This window comes from Protopterus annectens, chromosome 9.part0, assembly GCF_019279795.1.
Source record: "Protopterus annectens isolate FY-2018-M chromosome 9.part0, PAN1.0, whole genome shotgun sequence".
Classification (NCBI taxonomy): domain Eukaryota; kingdom Metazoa; phylum Chordata; order Ceratodontiformes; family Protopteridae; genus Protopterus; species Protopterus annectens.
The window spans coordinates 1,548,164,566-1,548,177,260 of record NC_056743.1 but is presented as its reverse complement, the minus strand read 5'-3'; positions in this window follow the sequence as shown (position 1 = coordinate 1,548,177,260).

The following is a 12,695-nucleotide window of genomic DNA, read 5'->3' as shown; positions in this document are numbered from 1 at the left end:
ATCCACTCATGTGGATCCAAAAGGTTTCTGCTCAGACTGTCTGCCAGGAAGTTTTGTTTCCCTGGTAGAAACTGAGCTTGAAAATCCAGATTGCAAACTAGAGCTGTGTTCCATAGATCAATGGCTAGTCTGCAAAGGGGGTAGGAATGAGATCCCCATTGCTTGTTTATGTACCACATAACTGTGGTGTTGTCTGTCCATATTAGTAGTTGTCCTGGTTGTAAAAGATTCCTGAAGGCCAATCGAGCTTTCTGAACAGCTAACATTTCCTTTAAATTGATATGCAGGTGCTTCTGATCCTTTGTCCAAAGGCCCTGCAGACAGTTGCCCTGAAAATGGGCTCCCCAAGCATAATCCGAGGCGTCCGTGGTTAGAATCTGAGTGGCAGGAGGCAGACGGAAGGGTTTCCCTTTGTTTAGAGCACATGCCTTGGACCACCAAAAAAATTCCTTTTGAAGGCAAGGAAGGACGGAGATCAGTATGTCTAAACTGTGGCAATGCTGAGAACATACACTTTTTAGGTACCACTGTATTTTCCTCATGTGTAGTCTTGCATATGGAACGAGAAGGATGCAAGAGGCCATGTAACCCAAAGTCTGCAGGAATTTCCTTGCAGATAGTTGAGTTAAAGTTGCCAAGGTTTTGAAAGTTGAAGCCAGATGTAATTGTTTTTCGGATGTCAGAAATGCCATCTGGGTTGTGGTGTTTAGAAGAACACCCAGAAAAGTTATCTGTTGTGATGGTGTCAAATTTGACTTTTTTATGTTTACAGAGAATCCCAGGAACTTGAGGAGGTTCTGTACAAATTCTAGATGCTGGAGTAAGACATCATTGCTGTCTGCCTGAATTAGACAATCGTCCAGATAAGGGTAAATTTGAATTCCCTTGAGTCTGCAGTAAGCTACTACTGGAGCCAGGCATTTGGTGAAGACCCTGGGCGCAGTAGACAATCCAAAGGGCAGCGCAGAGAATTGAAAGTGCCTCGATCCGGCCTTGAACCTGAGGTATTTTCTGCGATCCTGCCTGATGGGAATGTGTAAATATGCCTCCTTTAAATCCAAAGTTACCATCCATGCATCTTTGGACAGCATTGGAATCTCTAGAAAGGTGTTCAAGACCGACAGATCCAGAATGGGTCTCCATGAGTTTTGCTTCCTGGGGACTAGAAAGAGCCTTGAGTAAAAACATTTTCCCATCTCTGAAAGTGGAACCAGTTCTATGGCATTCATAGCCAAAAGAGCTTTTACCTGGTTTAAGGCCTCTGCCCATTGATGTTTTGGAAGGTCTGGCCATCTGCTTGGCCTTGGCAAAGAATGAAAATGGAATTTGTAACCTCTTAAAACCACATCCAAAACCCACTTGTCTTGGGTTATTTGAGTCCAATTTTGATAAAAAAGAGAGAGTTTTCCTCCTAGAGGGGCTTCCAGGCAAGACGTTCCTGTAGACCAACAGAGGGAGTCATTGAGTTTGTTTCCTTTGAGTTTGTGACCTGTCCTCTCCTCCCCTAGGGGTGGAAGCAGTCCACTGTCTTGGTCTATAAGAAGCTTGTGTTTGAGGCCTTCCTCTGGAGCGTCTATATCTACCCCTCTGAGGCCTGTCTGAAGTGGGAAAGGACCAATTTTTTGAAGGCCAATTCCTACTAAATCTAGGTGGCTGTACTTGTAAGAAACTGTTTGCATGGATTTTGCCTTATCCTCCATCTTCTTAATCACCTCTTCATCTTTTGATCCAAACAAAACATTATGCTGAACAGGAGCATCCAATAATTTAGCCTTTATTTGTTCAGGCAAATTTTGTTCCTTTAGCCATGCATGCCTTCTAATGACTGTGCCGGAGGCAGCAGCCCTACAAGAAGCCTCCAAGGCATCAAATCCACAGTGTAAACCATGCTTCCCAACTTGTTCAGTGGCATGCAATAAGTCATGTAATTCCTTATCATCTGCACAGGCAGAAATGGAAGTAAGCTTTTGTTTTAAAACAGACGAGAAATTGCTGGTATTTCAGCATATGAAACTGACAGTTTAAAGCCCTAATGGACAAAGTAGCAGAAGTGTACACTTTTTTGCCCCATCTATCTAAGGATCGAGAATCCTTTTCAGTAGGAATGGGATTTTTGGCAGAAGCGGCCTTAACTCCCTTAGGACCCTGAGAAATGGTTTCAGGGTCAGCAGAAGGGTTCTTGTATAAAAACTGGTGGGAATCAGGAACCCTGTAATATCTATCAGGCTTAACAGGAGCAGGAGGAAAAGAGTCAGGGGTTAAGTTAGCCTCCGAAATGGCATCATCCACAATATCCAAAACAGGAGGAATAGTCAGGGGTCTATGTTGGGGAAGAAGAAGAAAATCCCTAAGTCTTTTCTTAGATTCTGAATACTCCTGTCCTTCCCAGTGGAAATGTTCCCTCATTTCATGCAAAGTTTCCCCAAAAGAGAAATCCTCAGGGGGAGAAGCTGAAGGAATGGATTCCTCAGCATCAGAATCCTCATAAGGAGGGAAAGAATATTCCTAGTCAGAAGAAGAAACTGAGGAAACAGAAGCCTGATCAGAGGAATCATAATAAACATCCTGCCTTGGCCTTTTATCTGGAGGGGGATGTGAACCCCCTAATCATAGTAAGTAAATCCTCCACCATCTTGAGTAACCGTTTCTGTGACTTGGGAGCCAGTTCAGAAGAGGCCTGTGTTGCAGTCTTTGATTTAGAAGGAGTCTTTGCCTTTATTAGAAGCTGAGTAGGCCTGAAAACACCTTCGGAAGCTGGTACCTGCACAGCGGCTCCGGACCCATCTGAAGGAGCATTGTCCGAAGGTCCTGCAATAGAAATATTTAAAGGTCTGGTTGGCTCCTCATGAGAGTCCGTTTCAGCCATCGGTTCTGAAATGGCCGACGACAGGGGCTGCAAAAGCGCCTCACTGACGACGGCTGAACCTGAAGCTGGCTCCGCTTGTGCGCTATCATCAGATTTGGACCTCAGAGGCCTGTCTTTATCCTTGCGACGTTTGTGAACTCCGGTAGCCGGAACCGTATCCGATGACATTTTGTAGTTAAAGCGCCTACTGAAGTAATGAAAAGCAAAATTGTACCTTCGCTTAATTGTACGTTGATTGAATCTAGCACAAAACCGACAACTAGCTACGTCGTGGTCAGGGCCTAAGCAAGGAATACAGTAAGAATGAAAATCCTTATGAGGTATTTGCTTCCCACATGAAATACAATTATTAACTTTTTCTGACATCGGAGTGGAGCAAGAAAAAAGTTTCCCCAACGGGGTACTTAGCTTTGAGTGGAGAAGAAAATCTTCGGACTGAAGTTTATCAGAAAAAATCGTCAGGAGTCAGCCGACCGGCACTTGCGAACTGCTATCACCGCATGGCAAGAAAGACTGGAGAAGATGGCATCGGATGTCAGCTTTGTACTCCTGGCACTCTGACGTCAGGGAGCATGGTTGAACAGCCGACGCCGGAACCAGACTTTGGGATTCTGGCCGACCGAGGGCTGCCTGCCGGCAGGGGAGAACCCTACAGTCATGACTGCAACAGTGAAACACGATGAACATCCACGTTGGAAGGAGATGAAGAGATTGCAGCAAGGGTGACCCCATGCGAGGAAGATCTCCTCCGCTACTGTCTGTTTCAGAGACCACTCGTATGGCATTAGAATAGCCCGACTCTGTCCGCTAAATCACTGGAGCGTCCCAGGATGTGCGTTGCAATCAGAAACTGACTGGTGGAAATTGCCCACTCCCACACTCTCATGGACTCACGGCAGAGAGGGTAAGATCTGGTCCCTCCTTGTCTGTTGATGTACCAGACAACGGACATGTTGTCTGACTGAACTGCAATCATGCCCGGGGGAAGAACAGCGTGAAAGGCTTGCAACGCTAAAAGCACTGCTCTCATCTCCAGAACACTGATATGCAATCTAGTCTTGGTCTGAGACCACGTGCCTTGGACCATTCTTCCCAAAAAAAGTGCCCCTCCACCCGAGCTGGGAGGAGTCTATGGTCACTATGGCTTGGGCTGTTAAAAATGGACGACCTGCTAAGATTTCCGGCGACTGGAGTCACCAAAGGAGAGAAATCTTGCAGGCTCTGATGATCCGTATAGGGTAGTCAATGAGGAGGTCTAACCAAGACCACTGAACTGCCAGGGTCCACTGAATCACCCTCATGTGAAGGCGCGCACATAGAAAAATTTAAATTTCTGCGCCATGGAGCCTAGGGCTCGGAGAACGTCGCTTGCCATCGGTGTCCTGGGGCTGAGGATCACTGACACATGGGCCCATAGGGTCTGGACCCTATCCTGTGTAAGAAAAACTTGCAACAGTAGCATGTCCAACCGTGCTCCTATGAATTCCAAGGTCTGTGTCGGATTCAAGCGGGGCTTGGAGATGTTGATGGTAATCCCTAGATTGACTGCAAGATGCAGGAAGGAGTCTCTGGTCATGCAAAGTAGGCACTTGTTGGCAGAAGCGAGGAGCCAATCGTCTGGGTAAGGAAACACCTGAATTCCCTGAAGTCTCAGGTGAGACGCTACGACTGCCATAACCCTGGTAAACACCCTGGGGGCTGTGGTGAGACAGAAGGGTAGGGCTCTGAACTAGAAATGATTGGCTCCCTGCCAGAAGTGAAGGAATCTCTTGGAGCTTCTGCAAATTTTAATGTGGTAGTAAGTGTCCTGGAGGTCTATCAAGCACACCCAGTCGCATTCTCGGAGGTAAGGTAGAATGGACTGCAAGGTGACCATCTGGAATTTCTGCTTGGCTACAGACAGGTTCAGGGTTGACAGGTCCAATATGGGTCTGAGGTCCCCCATCTTTTTTGGCACTAAAAAGAACCTGGAGTAAACGCCTGATCCAGACTGATCTGGGGGGATCGGTTTGATGGCCAGATTGTAAAGCAGCTTTGACATTTCGTGCGCTGGGGCCTCCCTTTGAGTGGGTGGAACATCCGGCAGGCGGTTTGATTGGATGGGTGGGGCAACAAATGGGATGGAGTATCCTCTGGATATTATTTGGAGCACCCAACGATCCATCGTAATGGACTCCCAAGCCATTAGGTGCAATGACAATCTTCCTCCGAATGTCTCCAGAGTAGGACAGTCGGGCAATGCCTCACGGTTGCTGTGAGGGTCTGTCCGAGAAGGTCTCCCTAGACCCAAAGTTCCTCGGGCCCCCTCTGCCTCTGGGGCAGCGTCTGTGTTGTCCCCCTCTGCCTCTAGGGGACGAGATGTCCTGAGTGTCCCAGGAAAAATTAGATTTTTGGAACAATATCTTCTTCTGCCCTCTCTGATTCCTAGAAAAGGATCTTTGAGGGCTAGAGAAGCGGACTCCAACAGCAGACAGAGTCTTGCCATCCTCGCTCTGGACCAGGGTGTCATGAACGGTCTTCCCAAATAGGGAGGAACCGTCAAAGGGAGCATTTGTGAATGACGCCTTGAAGGGGTCCGCAAATTGACAGAGTCTGAGCCAAGCATGCCGCCTCATAGCTACACTGGTCCCAGCTGCCCTAGCCGCTCCTTCACGGCATGGGAAAGAAGACGCATGGACGTGTTCGAAACGGATTTTAGAGTCGACATTTTCACAGAGAACAGTCGCTTGTCCTCTGGCGACAAAGACTCTGGGGGTGACACAGCGAATTCCAAGACTAGGTCTCGCTGGAGTCGAATGACGTGTGCCAAATAATTCAGCTCTCATATGGAAAACGTCACTGAAGAAAAGACTCGCTTCCCAAAGCGATACACCGCCCTAGACTCTTTGTCCGGAGGGTGGACCAAAGAACTTTCCTGAGCTAGTTCTCTCTTGGTGGCATCTGCCACCACCATAGCATCCACAGGGGATCCCTTGTACCAGGTCTGTCTGTCTGTGGGAGGAGAAAGGATCCTGTCTGGGCGTTTGGGTATTGGCTCTATGGTGTCAGGCTCCTTCCATGCCCGAGTGGTAATAAGATCCACAAATGGATCTGCAGGAGGGGACACCCAGGATGAAGATGGGCCCGTGCCAAAGGCCTCCAGAATACTGACTCATCTGTAGAGGGTTTTGGGGCTGACCATCCTCCCCTCTGGCAGAGGATTTCCATGATGTCTCCAAAGGAGATTTCCTCGAGAGGTGACCTGGGGAACCCTCACCTTCATCCAAGTCGGTATCTTCTGTGAGGGACTCAGGGGAGTCCATGTGCCTCCTCTTACACGAATGCTTACAGGAGGGCCTCCTCAGTGGGACTCTCAGAAGAGGGGTCGTAAGTCACGGGGGGTCATCTAGCATGGGATGTCCCTGGGACAAGCTGATGGAAGTCGTGACCAAATCCACGGCAGCCTGGGCAGAGTCCGAGGCAATGGGCTGGGGTCTCCATCCCTGGGAGAGAACCCTCTCCACCACACTGAAGGCTGAAGGAGAGTGCACCTCCTTGGCAACCAGCAAGGAAGAAGTTCTCCCTGGCTCCACTGTGAGGATTGGAGCAGAGGCCAAAGTAGCCAGGGTTCCGAAGGAACGGCTCAGATCCGACAAAGTCGGAGCTGAAGTCATCTCCGTTCTCTCGGATCCTGCTCCCTGTTCTTGGCCCCAACAGTTGCTCAGATCCGAACAAGTCTGATCCAAAGAACTCAATGTAATGGCCGGCGTCAAGGTTGGAGGAACCGTCGGCACTGAACCCCCAGCTCCGAGGATCCATAAACCTCGAAGTCGCAGGTCGGATCGGTGAAGGAGAGATAGGATGGAAGAAGGGCATAGAGGTCCCCTCTCTGGCCAGAGAGGGGTCTGGCAAGACTCCCATTTGGATTTTCATCTGAATGAATCTCTGCATCATCCTGTTATGTCATCATTATCATGTCAAGCTCCGACAGACTCCGAGTCGACTGCGAGGAGGTGACCGACTCGGATCTGGACCTGTGAGACAACCTCAAAGAAGGCCTCTGGTCCGAAGGCTCCGTCAGCTCCGGGAAGAACCTTGGGGAATGGACCTGAGGAGAAGTGGTCCTAACAATTTTTGAAGGTGGACTGGGAAATGGCTCCCGCTCCGGAGATCGCTTGCGGTGCCTTTTCACCCGTTTCTCTTTCGCCCTCTTGTCCTTATCCTTTGATTTAGTCCCCGTCTCAACAGGCTTAGAGGCAGGTTGAGTCCCAGCCTAAGGGGGGGGGGGGGTTGGTCGACTACTGGAGCCAATGTCGAGGCCGTTGTGTAAAACAGAAACTGGTAGCAGGCCCTTAGCTACCAGTTTTGCCTTTCTCTCTTTTAAGGCCCTGAGCTTGAACACTGCACACACACTACATGGCAGACTAAGGTGGAGAACGTCCAGGCAAATAACACACAGAGTGTGGCCATCAGCCAGTGAAAGCTTGTGGCCACACTCTGTGCATTTTTTAAATGTTAGTTTTGGCTGGTCAGCCATAAACACACTCCACTCAGCCAAACACTAAACCAAAAACGCACACACACAAGGGTTGGTTTAGGCCTACTCTACCTCAAAAACACAAACAGCTTAACTACATATTTTTTTTTTTTAAACAACAAACCGACGAAACGGCGAAGGGGAGGAAAGGTTTCTCACAAACAACTACTCTCTCACACTAAATATATATATATATATATATATATATATATATATATATACCAAAAGTTCCACTTACTACACCCAACTTGGAGCTATAGAGACCACGATGCGAACACATGAAGTGGCAAACGAGATCTGAGGAAAGGTAGGAGGTGTGAGAAATTATGGATAAGGGGAGGAGCTTGGAGCAGATGCCTGATAAAATGTTGCCGGCTCGGATCCGATATGGATTTGAATACCCACAGGTTGCAGATAAATGAAGTTAACTACTTTAGATCAACATATTATACTCAATGACTGTCGGACAAATGTTATGAATCATTTCGTTATGAAGTTCTTGTTCTTTATTTCAAAATTTCTAAGGATTAAACTCACAACTCAAGTAGCTTTTAATTTTATATACTGTATGTTTCCTAAAACATAAATTCTTACTTAGTATTACTCCCACATCTCTATATTCCATCAGTACCTGCAGTTCAGTTTAACCTATATGTTAATATACTATGTTGGCCCATCCTACTTCAGCTATATGCTGCCATCCAGTGGCCAAAGTGTAATACTAACTTTTTAAAGATTTTTCAGAAGCATTTATTAATAAATGCTTCTGAAAAATCTTTAAAAAGTTAATATTACACTTTGGCCACTGGATGGCAGCAAAGTGGAAACAGGGAAGCTATGTAAAACTAAATTCATTGGAATGATACATTTGGCACTTATAGCCAGTAAAAAACTAGGCAGAGAAGTGCATATTAGCATATAGCTGAAGTAGGATGGGCCAACATAGTATATCAGCACATTTTTGGCGCCAATTTTAAATCATAGCTATTGGCTACCTAGTAGTGTAAAGAAAGATTACTGGATATTCTAATAAAGACTAAGAATTAATTGACATGATTGGTTTAGAATTTAATTGATTTTAAACCTTATTGGTTAGTTTTTAGTATAAATGTTAGGCACTGCTACCAAAATATAACGATCTGAAGAAGGCTAAATAGCCGAAAGCGCTTATCATTTTATCACTATGGAATTTTAATGCTGTTTTTACTTTTTCTATTAAATTTGATTGCTGTTTGACACAGGACTCTATCGTGGTGGATTTTTGCTGTGGTGGAATACCAGAGTTTTTTTCTTTCTTTTTATGGCAATAATATTGTTAATGTTTATTTTTCCAAAATATAAAACACCACTTTTTTCATTAACTATCACCAGACCTCCTTTTCCCATTTTTCTACATGGGGTCGAGGTATCGTGTTAACTGTCACCAGCTCTCTTAATTAAGTGACACACTCCTGCCTTCTTCAACACTCATGTCTGACTGTCACAGATATTCTTTCACACAATCCATCCATCTCTTTGCTGGATGTCCTCACTTCCTCTTACCTTCTTCCTGTCTGTCCCAAATCTTCCTCACCAGATTGTCTTCTGCTTTTCTACACATGCCCAAACCACTGTAATCTGTTCTCTTTGATCTTTTCTGCAACTGGAGCTACTTTGGCTTCTGCTCTTATGTCCTCATTTCTTCGACTGTCCCACAGTGTGAATCCTACCACCTTTCTTAGGCACTTAATTTCCATTACCTCTGGCTTCTTCAACTGTTCTGCCTTTACTGCTCAGGTTTCTGTACCATACAGTAAGTAATACTGGTTGCACCACTGTCTTGTACACCTTAATTTTCAGCTTCTTTGGCATTCTTCTGTCAGACTACACCTGATACAATATGCCAGTTGGCTGCAGCCCTTCTGATTCTAGCTTTGACCTCTTCATTCAGACTACCCTTCTCAACTACTCCTCCCAGATACTTGAAGCTGTTTACCTGTTTCACTATCTTCCCTTCTCTCTCTATTCTCAGCTTCTTCTGATTTCCCCAATTTGCTGCCATTACCACCGTCTTATCTGTGCTTAGTTTCATCCCATGTGTCTTCAGATTTGCATTCCATTCTCCTATCCTTTGCTGAAGTTCTAGCTCAGAGTCTGCCTGTACTGGCACATCGTCTGCATACAGCAGCTTTGTTGATCTCTCCCCTCCAACCTGTTTGCTAATTTGCTAATATAGTCCATCACCAGTGGGCTCAAAGCTGACCCCTAATGTACACCCACTGGGACCCCCTCTGTGAGGCCGAACACTGTCCATACTTGAGTCACTGGGTCTTTGTACATAGCCTGCACTAATTCTACTAATGTTTATGGGACTTCAAACCACCGCAGTACTGCCCACATCAGCTTTCTTAGGACCTTGCCATATGCTTTCTCCAAGTCTAGGAATGTCTGGCTGGACTCTCTCCTCATCCCTAGCGTCTTCTCAAGTATCTGTCTCAATGCAAACATCAGGTCAGTTGCGTTGCATCCCGATTTGCATCCAAACTGCTCATCTCCCATTTTACATTCTACTACTCTGCATATCCCAGGTAACCAAAAGAGGATGAACAGCCATGTCACTCGAAAAAAATGCTGTTTATTGAATCTAAATGACAATACTGGACATTAAAACCATTAAGCGCTTTCATCCCTTCTTAGGGACTTCTTCAGAACAAAATAATTCCATTTACCCAGCATTCAAATACACCAATCCATTAACAATTAATTAAATAATGAAATCATTACACTAATTTACTGCCCTAAAATACACGCTAAAAACCATCTCCAAATTAAAAAATACACACAAAACTTGAAAAAAAAAGTTTATGTGATATTGCTAAATCCATTATATCATCTTTTTACCCCAAAACATGATTCAATTTTAAAACACAATTGATATTCACTATTTCAATGATATTTGGGTACCTGGTGGCATCCAGGAACAACTGCCATTTCAACTGACATGCATCCAAGAATTCACTCACAACCCTCCCTTGTTGGTCAGCCCTTATTTGCTGTATTAGTAAAAACTTTGACACGACTGTTCATTCTCTTTTGGTTACCTGGTTTGTGGAATTTTACTAGTCGTTAGTACTCTGCATATCCATTTATCAATCACCCTCTCCAGAACTTTGATGCAATGTGATAGTTTAATGCCTCTGTACTGCCAACAGTTGTGGATGTCCCCTTTGTTCCTGTACACTGGCACGAGTATGCTTATTCTCCAGTCATCTGCAATACCCCTTTCTCTCCACACTGCTATCAGTACCCTCAGGAGCCATTTCTCCCCTATCTCACCCAGCATCTTTATCATACCTACTCTGACCTCATCTCAGCCTGCTGCTTTCCCTGACTTCATCTTCCTTAGTGCTGTTCTTACTTCTTCGGGGCTCTTCTTCCCTCATCGTAGGCTGTTTCTGGGGCAGTACAGCTTCTGTGGGGTTTTCTTCATTCTGAAGCTGCTGGAAATACTCCTTCCATCTGCCTTTTGATGTCCTCTGAGCTGGTGAGCAGGTTGTTGCTGGCATCTCTTATGAAGGGTGTCTGACTATCTTCTTTATCTTTCTGTCTTTGCTTTGCAACCTGATATAGTTTCTTTGTACCCCTTACTGAGTCACTTTCTAGAAGTTGGTACAGTGCTATTGCAACTTCTTTCTTAGCTTTAATAAAGAGTGTTACTCGGACTAGTACTTAAAAAAAAAAACAAACAAAAAAAAATTTAAACCAAGAAGCCAGCTTGTGGTCTACATTTGAACTGTGTTGACCTCCTTCTTCCATGGTACCTTGATTGCTTCTTTCTTAGCTTCTTTTTTAGCCAACTAGTAGTCCTTCCTATCCTGGTCATTCTTTTCTGTCTCCCACTTCTTCCTGCACTACTGATTAAAAGGGTTCCTATTAGATGACCGAAGATGCCGAACTTGAAAAGACGAAAAGGCAAAATAAAGCCGCATATAAGTGAATTCTTTCCCTGGGAAAGAAATTGTTTGGCCGTTTCAGTTACTTTGCCGTTTTCATCACTGTAGTGCGATTTCGGAGTTGGTATATCTAAGCAGGGGGGTGTGGGGGCACAGCCCCCCACTTTGTCATGTTTTAAGTGCTTTTTTTTTTTTTTTTTTTTTGGAACAGTGATTTTTTTCCCTTGGAAAAAAATTGCTGTTCTAAGTGTTCGAGTTTGCAAGATTTCGCTTACATGGGGTTGATAAATCATTGCTCACTTTTCTAAGTGTTCGATGATTTAATATAGATCCGATTAAAACACTCAATATCTTCAGATGTATTAACCACACAACCCATCTTTATGTCATCTGCATATTTAGCTATCCATACTTTTGAAATCTCTGTAATATCAAAACACTATGTTAAACAAAAAAAAACGGCCCAGTACTGAACCTTGAGACACACCCCTGCTCACACTTGTCTGAAATCTCTGTAATACCAAAACACTATGTTAAACAAAAAAAAACGGCCCAGTACTGAACCTTGAGACACACCCCTGCTCACACTTGTCCAGTCAGATGTACTGTTATACATTTTAAACCTTTGTAATGTACTATCCAAACAGTTAGCAACCCAACATATCAAATAAGAATTAAATGTGTTTATTCACTGCATCAATAATAGCAAATGTGGTATTATATACAAGGCATTTGGATAGATCCATGACAACTACTGCCACTAAACCTAAGTCAACACCAAGGACACTGGTTCATAACAATTAATCTGATTTGTAAAAGTAGAATGATTCCTCCGAAATCCATGCCGAGTTATGTCCCTTAAACTACCATGAAGTGCTCAATTATAACTTTTGATACGCACCTCTCAAAGCAATTGTCAATAACTAAAGTGAGACTAACTGGTTTACAATTCAAAATACTGTCCAATGATCCTCCTTATGGATAGGTATTATGGCTGCAGATTTCCAGCTAGATGGTACATAACCTGATAACATTTTATTAAACAGAAATATAACAGATGCAGAAATGTATTTAACACAGTTAACCCAAAATAAACCTATGAAATTGTCAGGACCCATTCCAAAATCTTGATTAATTCATCCCAAGGAGGACATACTGGGATAGTCATACACCTCACAATTTGAATGTTCACATCTGGCTTATCTTTTACACCTACAGGTTCACTCATCTGAAAATATTTATCAAAAATATTTGACTGTTAATTACAGCATTGATTGTTTACCCACCACTTTGAACTGGGCCAATTTTTTCTTATCCTTGTTCCTAGGCAGGTTTAGACAGAAATAGAAATCCTTAATGGAGTTTGATGTCAACTGGAAGT